The following is an 11,945-nucleotide window of genomic DNA, read 5'->3' on the forward strand; positions in this document are numbered from 1 at the left end:
TGTGTCCTTGTCCAATGTCCTTCTCTTACCTCTTCAAATCTTAAAACTCAGCCCCTCAGCTGCTTTGTTGTTGGGTTTGATCACTTTGTTTCTATGGCAACAATAAGGCTCATTAAATCCCAGTGACAGTTTGGTCTGTGTAGGGAACATCAGCCCCACAGGTCCGAATTAACTTTTTCACTCACCGGTCAAGGTGGCAGGTAGTAAAAAAAAATAACCGGCCAAATATATTTTTTACCATCCAAAATGACAAATTGTGTTTTTGTGTCCCATACACATCTGTTACAGTACATTTAATTGAGTAGGGATTATGATCTGTTTAATCAATAACTTGGGAAACACTGAATCACATTTTAATCAGAGACAGAGATCACTGACAACAGTTTAATTAGAAAGTGGATAAATATTGTTCCTCACAATATTTCAGTCAGTTGGTCCGCCATCTTCTCAGCAGCCTTGGTTAATGCTAACATTAGCTGTGTTTCATCCTGCTGGCTAGCTTCACTTACAACCAGTCGTGTAAGTTTAAATGTTATTAAATACTAATTTAATAAAATCGCAGCGCACTCACACGTTTCTTCTGTCCTTATCTCACCGAAAAGTTTGGAAATGTTCAGTTCTTGTGCCATTTTGCCTCCAATCACTCATCAGCTTCAAGTGCCGCCAATTGTGTCTAGTTCAAAACGTCGGAGAAAAGAGTATCTCAAAGCTCGCTCCTTTTTCTCCTCTAAAAACAATGGACGGGACAAGGTCCCCGGTCTAATGAAGCTTTTATTTTTAGAGCTCCCCCTACTGACTGGCTGCAGTATAATAAACCCCGCCTCCTCAATGATAACAGACGGGATGTGGGTCAAACTGTAAAGCTAAAATACTCGTCACATAATTTTTTTCCAAACCTAAACTCTGCTGTGATCATTAGTTATTATCACCCTACATTGTGTTCAACTGCTCATTTTTCTGTGAAGTTTGTTTTAAATAAGTTATTTGAGGTTGAAAAACGGGATTTTACGTTATATTTGACGATGATTGACAGCCGCGGATCTTGCGTAGCTCTCTTTGTGAATAGCAAAAGTTACGTAGTGAAGGAAAGCCGAGACGCCATTGAATATTTCCGTTCAGTTTTTTCGTCTTTTTTGAGTTGGAAAATGAGTTGTTCTGCAGTAAACTGTTCTAACCGACCTGTGGGAGATAAGGGATCTTTGCAGTTTTTTCGGTAAGTAAAAAAGTGTTATTCATGTGTCATTGGTTAAAGTCGTTATCTAGCTAGCTAACACATAAGCAGTCTAAGGTTAGCTGAAATGTTGTAAAGCTAGGTTACTTATCCGGCATGATTTATCTTTTTATTTTATTTTATGAAATGAGCAAACCTAATAACTGACATGCTATGTTTCTTGATATTGTTAAGTCGTTATTGTGATTGAAATTGTATTTAAAACCAAGAATCGTAATATAAAATCCGCTCATAGATGCGGTTCATTGACTGTACAGTTATTTTACAGCAAAAATAAAAACATCTGGTAAGGTCTCAAAAGTATCGAGGGCAAAAACAAAGTCACATAATTGTAATCTGGCCTGCATCATTACTAATGTGTACATGTTTACAGTCTGAGTGATAAGTGGGCTAAACCGAGAGTAACAGGTTTTACTTTCACCGTGCAGGCTGAAATTCATAGGACTATATACGAGGGTAGAATATTTCTCTATGTATCCAGATAAAACTAAAGGTAAGATCTGATTTAATATAACTGTTACTGATTTAAGATCCAGATAAAACTAAAGGTAAGATCTGATTTAATATAACTGTTACTGATTTAAGAGACTAACCGAAACGTGAACACAAACATCAACAACCTGCGATGGTGTAATGTAATATTAACCGAGCATCATGCTGCTTAAACGTGATAAATATTCTGCATTGTCTTCCACACACACCAATTCAACAGTCACAAGTTGATCAAATTGTAAATTTAATGACACTCATTCAGAAATTGTTCTAAAAACTGACCAAACCTGACAAACATTGAGGTGATTGTGACTGTGTCTGTATTTAACACCTTTGAAAGGAAGGTGTTAATGCAGAAGACCAGTGTTACACACAACATGCTGCTGTTATTGTAGTTAGGAGGAGACATGGGCACAATAAAAGAAGACATAAAGATCGCGTTTTTCCCCACACATGTTAATATGTTTTAAATGTCATGCATTTATTTTTGATTTCGCTTCAATAATCGTTAACGAAGAGAAACACCATGATTAAACTACAGGCTATTGTTGCCTTTTTATAGTCAAAGAAAACTGAACATTCACAGCCTCTGTATTCAAAACAATTCCAACATTGATATTTATTTCTTCCTATTTCCCTCTTTTCACCAACATTATATTTTAAACTGGGGATTTCCTTTTTCTCTGGTCTCTGGTCTCTCCCCCAGCTCGCCCCCTGCGGTGCTCTCCTCTCCATAATGCTCTCGTCTCCTCCCTCTAAAGCTGCTGCTACTCTGTAGGAGGCTTTGATTGGGGCACCTCACCAATAAAATACTATTTTATATTTTATAAGCAGTTTGCCACCACAATGCACTGTTACTCTCCAAAGGCATATGAGTATGTGCGTGACAACTTTAACAAAGCTTTACCACACAGTCACACCATCCACACAGCTGATCCAGGATTTACTGTAGCATCTTTTACAGCACTAAAAGGTCATGTACAGGCAAACAGAGACAAGGGAAAAGAAACAATCTGTGCTCTCAAGTAACAAAGCAGTCTCAAATCTTTTTGAGGAATTACAGCGATTTTTTTTTTACTTTACATACAGTACATCCTCTGATAAATAAAGTGAAGTACTTTGATTGCATTTCTGTGGTGTTCCTGTAGGTAACCATGATGTAGCCAGACTGAAGCAGCAGGTTGTGAAGGTGGACGCCATCATCTTGTCTTTGCAGTGTTGATTCTGAAGAGAACGCCTTCACATAGGACTCAAAGGTAAAATGATCTCTCATATGATTGGACCGTGTTATTGTAACCGCTATTGGCATCAAAGTAATTTTAGTAACAATTTATAATCCTTCCTAAAATGTAAGGAAGACTAGCAGAAGATTTTAACAGCCTCTATGGTTCTGCAAGAAGTTCATGTTGAAATTGTTCTTCTCTCTGTCTTCAAGGAAATCAATGCCCAAAGGAAACAGCAGTCCAGACTCTGATTCCAGCTCCGGTGAGGTTCAGCACACAAACTGGCTGTCTGATTATATGAGAATATTTAACATTAGTTTAATTTATCAGGCTGGCCCATGTGATGAGTTTAAAATAATCTTTAATAGAAAGTGGCAGGAACACTTTTGTCTTAAAACATAAATTCAGAAAGCTGATCATATTATTGAATTCATGTCTTATTATATATTTTGTTTTTCCTCTTTAATAGTTCTCCTGTCTTTAAAGTAAACTTTAGAAGCTGAAGTTTAGCAGAACCTGAGGACAGATCTGATTTCAGGTCTGAGACATAAACATCACAGTAAAATTCATTATACTTTACATTTAACTCCATGATTGTTTTTCTCTATTACAGAAGATTCCCTCAGATTCAGATCCATCAGCAACCCCTGACAACATGGAGGACTCGTCCCCTGAGCGTTTCCTGTCCTCTCTCGATGGACTTCTTCTCTTCAGTTATTCAGTAACTCTTGAAAACAGCAGCACATCATGCCAGACTGTTTGACAAGTCTGTGATTGAATAAATTGAAATGGAATCTCATACGTATCTTGCTATGCTTATTGGCTTTAAATCTTTAATATTAAATAAGTTTGAAGGCCATTTATCTCAGATGAGACCAGCTGAGCTCGTCTGTTAGCTTTGCTGTTGTCTTAGCTGTTGTTGGTCAAGAAGAAATTAATGTCAGTTCAAGGCCTTTTCAAATGTGAGCTATAAACTTAACTGCTAAATGATTTTACTGTGACCAACACTTTGTTGTGCTCCAGTTAATCAGAGACAGTCATGTCAGATTTAAAAAAAGTTTATTTAAACACTTTATGAAAAGAAATCTTCAATAAACAACCCCTGGCTTCATTAACCATGTGGAAAATAAGTATGGGAGACAATCAGGTCCAACTGCTGGGACATAGAAGAAAGTATAAAAAATAATTTAACAAAGGAATCCAAACAAAAATCAAATAAAGTATAGAGATCCTGGATGATTGTTTGTTGAAATATGATGGAGAAGCAAATCCAACACAACCCTCCAGCAGCTGGCCTTTCAAACACAGGGCAACATCATGTTAAGAAAAATAAATTAAATATTGACCTGGATCTGTGTGTTTTATCTGAGGATGACTATGGTAGCCTTCTCACTGTTCACTGTCACAAAACACCAGACTCTGTCCACCTTCTTCAGACGTCGATCAGCTCCTCTGGGTGATGGCAGAGAGGACTCCTCATCTGGGAGAGATGCTGGTGTAAGGTCATTTCTACCACAGTGGATGAGCAGGGCATCTGGCACAGGTGAAAAAAGGAGGAGGTTCCTTCAAACTATGTGACCCCAGCCTGACAGGTGTGCAGATGAAGGTTGAAATGAGTCATTTTTAGGTTCTGTTGATTGTAAAATGGAAAAGAAAACATCACCTTTCTATTTAACATTTAGCTGGTGTATGACTCAGTGTGATTTTTATTTTAAAAGACTGTATTGTTAACAATAGCTTGTTTTTACAATCCTCTTTATGAAACTTAAAAACAATCATAGGATATAAACTTTTAACAGATGATTTTAACTTACACTTCACCTCTGTGGAAGATGTCAGACCAGCTGCTTTTATCTCTTCTTTGTCTAAATGAAAATACAAAAAACAATTGATTTACTGTTCATTTAAATATATTAGAAAAGCAGACATGAATCACATTGCAGACTATCAGTTTGTAACAAAATACAACATGTCTTACCACCTGTAGTCTACGGTCTGTGGTGCTAACCTATCTTAAATATAGCTTAAATATAGAACGATTTCGTTAAAAACAGAGGACCCAGCAGCCCACGTATTTTCAGTACTGATCAAAATAACTGGATTTTTAAAAACACAGTGTTTAAATATTAGACTTTGAATACGGTGGTTTGTTGTACTTACACATTTTTTCATCGTAGACCGGCAGAGCGCTTTCAGCGTAGCTGGTTCTGCGTAAGTCATCAGGGCAGTACGCTAAGTGGGCGGGGCGTGTTACCAGGGCTCCTGCCCCCGGACCCTACTGCGCAGACTCTGGCTCCAGATGACGTCAAAATCGCAAGATGGAAGCGCCCCTAAGCGGCGTAATTTGGCTTCAAGAACGTTGAGTGGGAACAGCTACAGTGCGCGCCCACTGATGTAATACCGTTTAGTCAAGCCAGCCGCTCCTTGAAGTGAGCCGCCCCTACATTTGAAGTGCTCACGTATTCTGATCTTTATGGTAAATGCTCCGGACTCCAGAGCGAGCAGGAGGAACAAACAGAGAGAGCGATGACGTCAAGTGCTAAATGTCTAGGTCTTACCATAAAACTGACTATGAGATACAAGTGTATGAAACAGGAGTAAACAGAATACTGTGCAGGGAATAGCTTCGGAGGTCGGGGAAGTTAGTGTGAGAATAATTCTGCGAGTCTGCGGTAACTTCCGTTTTTCAAAATAAGGTGTTCACAATTTAAATAAAAACCCAACAGTTTTCTTGGAGAAAACAATAATTATATATATTTTCTTACGTAAGTACACTACACAATGATTCTGATATGGTTGGACTAAGTACTTTTTAGACTACATGCACAGGTACTATGAAGTACTTTTACTGTGTACGTTTTGAGAAAACCATTGACAACGTCCTTTATAAATCACTATAATGAGCCTTTTTTTCTGACTTTGACGTCTTGTAAAAATATTTTCTTCCATAAGTACACCATCACGCATTGCCTGTCTTCAGCGTCAAATGTACACGCCTGTGAGCTGTGCCATACCAGCAGGGGGCGATAATTTACTCAATGCCAACATCCATCGCGGACAAAAGAGAAGCGTTTCAGTGTATTCCAAACCTCCTTCCTGTCAGGTAAGAGTAATTACCCGGGATTATTATTTATTATTAACTTATTATTAACCTTAGTTTGAAATATTTGAGGTTGTGGCATTTCATCAATTCCATTACGTATTTGTCTATGATGTCAACCTCCTGGTCACATTTTAGTTTGGCTGCTTCTACAACAACTGGTTACCTCAGTTTATCTTCGCCTACCTGTACATATAAAGTCACAAAGAAGGTCACTTTGAAACCAGAACGATCTGACTCAGACGTACCAGGGGTCTCCAACCTTTCTTCATCTGAGAGCTACTTTCACAAAATGAAAGTGAACTACATCACATCGCTTGCATTTATTTACACACAGTTTTTCTCTGGTGAGATCGAATCCAGCTCGACGCGATCATGCATACATTGTATTTTATTTTCAAGTGTCGTGTATAGTGCCCACTTATACAATCAGAAGTGGCCGTGGACATTTACATTTGAAAAGCATAGCAATACAAATGTTCAGGTAGCTTTTCTAAGATCAACTCAGCAGTCTCCTGTCATGTGAATCAAACAGTGGCTCAGTGTTTGCAGTTATTTTGAAATAGATTGTCACTGTTTCAAGTATTTATTTGTCAAAATGGGTAGTGGTGTAGAGGTCTGTTATGTTGTGGTCCGTAAGGCTGTAGCCTCGAGAAAAAACCTTTATAGGCCTATGTGCGGGTATTTGAAGACAAACCGAGGTAACCAGTTGTTGTAGAAGCAGCCAAACTGAAATGTGACCAGGAGGCGGACATCATAAACAAATACGTAATGGATTTGATGTGATACCATTGTTCAGGTGGCGCAGGCTGTAAGGCAGGGCACAGGTGTGTAGGGGTTAATTTTGTTTTAGTGAGATCGAATCCAGCTCGGCGCGATCATGAACACGGATTATATTTTCTTTATTTTGTATTTTTCTTAGGTGGCTGGGATGTAGTGCTCACTCAATTTGCCGCAGTAGATTTAAAATGCTACTTGAAATCAGTGCAATTATGATCAGACAGGCATTCTCCAGGTCAGCTACGTTTCCTCTCCAAAGTCGGAAACATCTGCTGTCGGGTCCGTTCGTTAACCAGACAATGTGGGAACCAGACAACATACAACACCGTGTCAACTGGTGCTCTTCGCGGTAACCGCAGCTGATAAACACGAAAGGTTTCCACGCAAATGCCTCAAAATGCACTCTTCAGATACGTCTGTAAATGAATGATTTAACAAAAGAGGCTCTATCCGTTTCAGGGTCCGTTGTGAGCAGGACACCAACAGACGTGTTCGGCTGAAAGTCTCCAGTTAACAGTTAACACCTGTCAGGCCATTTCTGTTTTAGCTTTTTATCTTTTGTACACAAAGGGCCATTTAATAAATCCTAAGTTTTGTCAGGCCTCCCTCTGACATGAAGACAGGGGAAGTATTTTGTCTATGGTCAGTATGGGAGGACTATTGAATAACTGGTTATATCAGTAAATGACATCGATGATTCTGACATTTGTCTCCAGATTAGTAACCTACGGCTTCTATAGATCCCAACGTTCTATATATCCTAACACCACAGCCAGTGGGAGCTGTATTTTCACTGGCTTCTATTTGTGATGTGGCTTTGATTTGATCTTGTTGACCAGTTTAGTAGTTTATTCCCTATTTTGGTAACATTCATGCAGTTTACATGCTAAATGTGACTAAATACAGGTCCTTTAGGAAGTTGTTTTCATTACATGTCACAGTTATCTTCCCAATGACGTTACAGCTCAGGATTTTATAATTTGAGAAATCCTGGAAATTTTGCTGTGGATGAAATAACCTTTTTTGTGTTCTTTTTGTCCTAGAGACTCAGTCCATCCCTGTACCCTTATCACCTGTCCATACCCCTTTATTACCTTAAACCAACGGCTCTTTTAAGAGCCATTACACCCGCTGCTACAGCACCACACATAGACATATTTACTCCCACCCACACTCATCCATTTTCACTCTTACTTATCACTCAATATATTGAGTGATATATAAACACACTCTCTTTCTTTCTCGCTCTCTCTCTCTCTCTCTCTCTCTCTATCGCTCTCTCTCTCTCTCTCTGTCTCTGTCTCTCTCTCTCTCTCTCTAAGTATTTCGCCTCTTGATCTACCTCTCCCCTTGGCTGATCTTCCTGAAGCCTTGCAAACTTCTAGTAAGTTTTGCTTTTTTTTTTAATAAAGTTATTTTTTTTTTTTTTACATAATCTCCTTGTCTGTATGTGTCTGTCTCTTGCTCTCTCTCACCGTATCTCTGATAGAAATGCCAGGCCATGGCTCAACTGAAAGAAAGTGTGGGGTGAATGGATTTATTGATCCGCGCGTCAGTGAAAGTGATATGCACGGTTTGACCCAAAAACAACCCGATGCCTTGTCTTAGTGAGCTCATTAAGAGGAAGTCTTTCGTTGTTATTTTAACAACGACATGTAAGCAATGCTCCCTTAAAAAAGAAGTACATGTGTAAAGGGTTTGCACATTAAAATTCAACTTATTGTAGAGTATAGAAGTAATAAATACGTTTAATGTCATGAAGAAAATCATAGAATATATTTAATATGACTTTGTGAACAACAGCAGATGATGTGATTCAAAATAAAAAAAATACCAAGACTCATAGAACATCCCTCTCAATCATAACCTAAGCACAAACATGTAATGAATTCGACATGACACTTTTTCAACTACTGTGTGGCTCCAACTAAGCCGGGGGACAGTTAGCAAGCATGTCAGGGCCAGGACGTGTTTGTGCTTAGCCTACCTAGTGCTAATTCTTTCCCGTGTTAATATTAGTGTTAATTTAGTTTCCTGTTAGTTACAAGGTTTGCTAACTGTTGCTCTCTGCACGAGGAGGAAAATTTGATGTCCGTGCTTCACAATAAAAGCATCGTAGTATTTTTATAGGAGAATGATTGTATGACTGTTAAGCCTACGATAGCCTTTCTGTGTTTAATACTTTAGGTTAAAGAGACATGTAGTCTACCTTTATTTATTTACATATTATAACCTATTACATTACTGTATAGTGTTTTGTATGTTATAGAGGTAAGATGAATGTTCCTTAAGTATATATTCTGCTATTCTTTTTCTTATAGAAAACCACAACAAGACCCAATACTCTGTCATATTGACTGGCCACTGAGATGACTGTTTAAACAGCCATTCAACCAATTCTGCACTCTTGTTATTCATATTCTGGAATAAGGCCTGAAGTGGTGTTCTGGCCGACACACCTGAGTGAATCCAGTGGAAAGCACCAGACTAGTGTCCCAACTGAGTTTAGTTTTATTATCTTCATTACAGAAGGCCTTGCTGGAGTGTCTGGGATACACCAAGGACCATGGCTGGAGCAAAGACCTCGAAGTGGGGATATATTTATACTGGCTGGCCAGTGCCACCTCGTATCGGGTGGTGTCAGGAGCCTTTGATGTCCCCATCCCCATGGTTCATGATGTTGTGCATCGAGTCGCTGGAAGTATTATCAGCATCATGAAGAGGGTGGTTCATCTCTCATGCCTTCTGCAGAGTGGCTGGCAGCATTGATGGGACACACATTAGAATCAAGCCACCTGCAGCAAACAAAGAAGACTACCTTAACAGGTAACCTGCATACAAAATACCACTTCATATAAACCTGTTTTTAATCCCATATCAATGTGAGTGGTTATCAATTACATTTTGTGTTCAACAGGAAGCTCTTCCATTCAGCTGCTGGTGGTGTGTGATCACAAAGGCTGCTTCCTTAATACATATACAGGTAGAAATGAAAGTCAGAAATGTATTAGTACAGCTTACACTGCTTAAGGGATTGTTGATCCAATAAATAATTCAGTCATCATTTACTGACATTAATACCTATGGAAGGTTGGGTTAACTTTAAGTCCAAATAACACTGCAGGACTTTTTCAGGAAAAAGGTGTTGCAGTCATCTCACATACAATTAAAGTGAATGTGGACCAGGACTCACACTTACTGTGTTTTTCACCCAACAACTGCAACGTCATTATGTTCATGTGTGAATTTCTACTTATCTCATGATTGTAAACATTGTAATTACTTTAAAGTATATTGTATGATCACAATTTATGTCACATTTCAGAAGTGTTTGAGACGGGCAACAACATAATCTGTCCTGTACCATGTCAAGTACAATGACATATTCACAATACATCACCCTTGTTCACAGGACTTCCAGGCTCTGTCCACGATGCCAGGGTCCTGCGGTGGAGTTCTCTGTACGTACACCACCTCTACCCCCCTCATGGCTGGTGTATTGTTGGGGATGGGGGTATCCCTGCCTGGCTGCACCAATCAGCCTGATGACCCCATTCAGGGAGCTGGTGCAAAACCCTGTTCATGCACAATACAACCGGCATCATGCCAAAGCATGGTGTGTGGTGGAAAGGGCGATTGGCATGATGAAGACGTGGTGGAGCAGCATCTTCCTCAAGGCCCTGGAGGTGAGAGACAGCATTAATGTGTAAATCTAAGTACACACTAGTTGAATAAGTGCTGAGCAGTGGCTATTAAATATAAGCAGCAAAGTAATACAGGTATGTACATTCTGAGACAATAATGAAAACAAAAGAGCAGCGTAATGCAAGCTATTCAATCATGTTTACTTTCATTATACAGCTACATTAAACTTGTATATTTTTCCTGTAGATCAAGCCAATCTTTGATCCAGCAGTGGTGTCGACCTGTGTCTTCCTCCACAACCTCTCCATCAACAATGGGGATTTGGTGGAGCCAGAGGTGGAGGAGGGGGCCTTTCATGACCAGGGTGATGACCACCCCAACCACCCTGATGATTAAATGCCAGGGGACAACATGAGGAACAGGCTGGCAGCAGAAGTTTTTGCACTTGTTGGGGTTATCCAAGCACTGGTAGACCATAACTATTAATATAAATATTATCTTTTCCACTACTTTTATTTATGGAGATTTAGGTTTTGATTGTTCACAAATATTATTTTTCATGAGCATGTTCACATTGCATTTTCTGTTAATAAAAGTGCCTGTTTCACATTTTGCCTATTTAGATTTCACTTAGAAGTGACTGTGTTTTAGTAATTTCTGTACAGGGGAGGGAGGAGAGACCACCACTACATCATGGCCTGAAGAGTCAATGGTGACCGGATGTGTTATTGAAGGCCTCCGGCCCAGTGCCTCGTCCATCAGGGCATACCATTTCCAGGATGCAGCGGTGGCCTCTCCCTCCGTGTTCACTCCCGTTTTGGGGACACACACACTTGTGTAAAGGCAAAATTAAAGTCATTGCAGGTGATCTAACACCTTTGGAAGGTAGCAGCTTACTTATCCCTACCTTGTATTTTGTTTGAGGTTGAACAAAAAAAAAACATGACCACTACTGAAACTACAAATAAGATAGGAGAAATTAAAACAAGTCGATAAAAATAAAAATAAAACAGAGGACTGGGGGGGGGGGGGGGGGGCATCTAGTCACTTTCTGGGTGAATAATAGTTCTGTTTAAGTATTCTAAGAATGGCTGCCAGGTTTTGTTGAAAACATTACCAGGACCCGCAAGTGAGAGTCTTAACTTTCTCAAGTTTGATATGAGTTAGGACCTCCCTAAGCCAGCTATTGTGTGAAGGGGGGAGAGCATGTTTCCATTTAAACTAAATAAGGCGTCTGGCCAGTAGAGTTGTAAAGGCCAATACCCGCCGCTTTGTCATAGGGAGATTAGGTGTTGTAAGTGGGGGGGCCAGTCAGGGCCCTGCAAGGCTCAGGGCCAAGATCCAAATCAAGCACTATTGCAAGTGTGTCAAAAATTTGGCTCGGGCAGGACCAAAACGTGTGTGTGATTAGCAGGTGACTGCTTACACCTATTACAACTGTCACTGGTGCCTGGGTAAATCTTCGCCAGCCGAG

General features: G+C 39.6%; 2 long non-coding RNA genes across 3 annotated transcripts; one reads left to right on the plus strand and one right to left on the minus strand.

Moving 5' to 3' along the window:
• Positions 1 to 4,029: 4,029 nt before the first annotated feature.
• Positions 4,030 to 5,238, minus strand: LOC136179650 (uncharacterized). The gene is made up of 3 exons (XR_010666625.1): positions 5,107 to 5,238; positions 4,761 to 4,811; positions 4,030 to 4,576 (listed from the first exon to the last, which is right to left on the minus strand). It is a non-coding gene; the product is annotated as an uncharacterized lncRNA (long non-coding RNA).
• A 690-nt stretch (positions 5,239 to 5,928) lies between these two features.
• LOC136179649 (uncharacterized) lies at positions 5,929 to 11,096 on the plus strand. 2 transcript variants are annotated; one of them, XR_010666624.1, is made up of 6 exons: positions 5,929 to 6,049; positions 8,149 to 8,210; positions 9,356 to 9,652; positions 9,744 to 9,809; positions 10,239 to 10,512; positions 10,718 to 11,096. It is a non-coding gene; the product is annotated as an uncharacterized lncRNA (long non-coding RNA). The 2 variants fall into 2 exon arrangements; XR_010666623.1 differs by lacking the exon at positions 5,929 to 6,049 and having other exon boundaries at positions 6,931 to 8,210; positions 10,718 to 11,095.
• The last annotated feature ends 849 nt before the right edge of the window (positions 11,097 to 11,945 follow it).

The sequence above is a fragment of the Labrus bergylta genome, chromosome 7 (genome assembly GCF_963930695.1).
Source record: "Labrus bergylta chromosome 7, fLabBer1.1, whole genome shotgun sequence".
Lineage (NCBI taxonomy): Eukaryota > Metazoa > Chordata > Actinopteri > Labriformes > Labridae > Labrus > Labrus bergylta.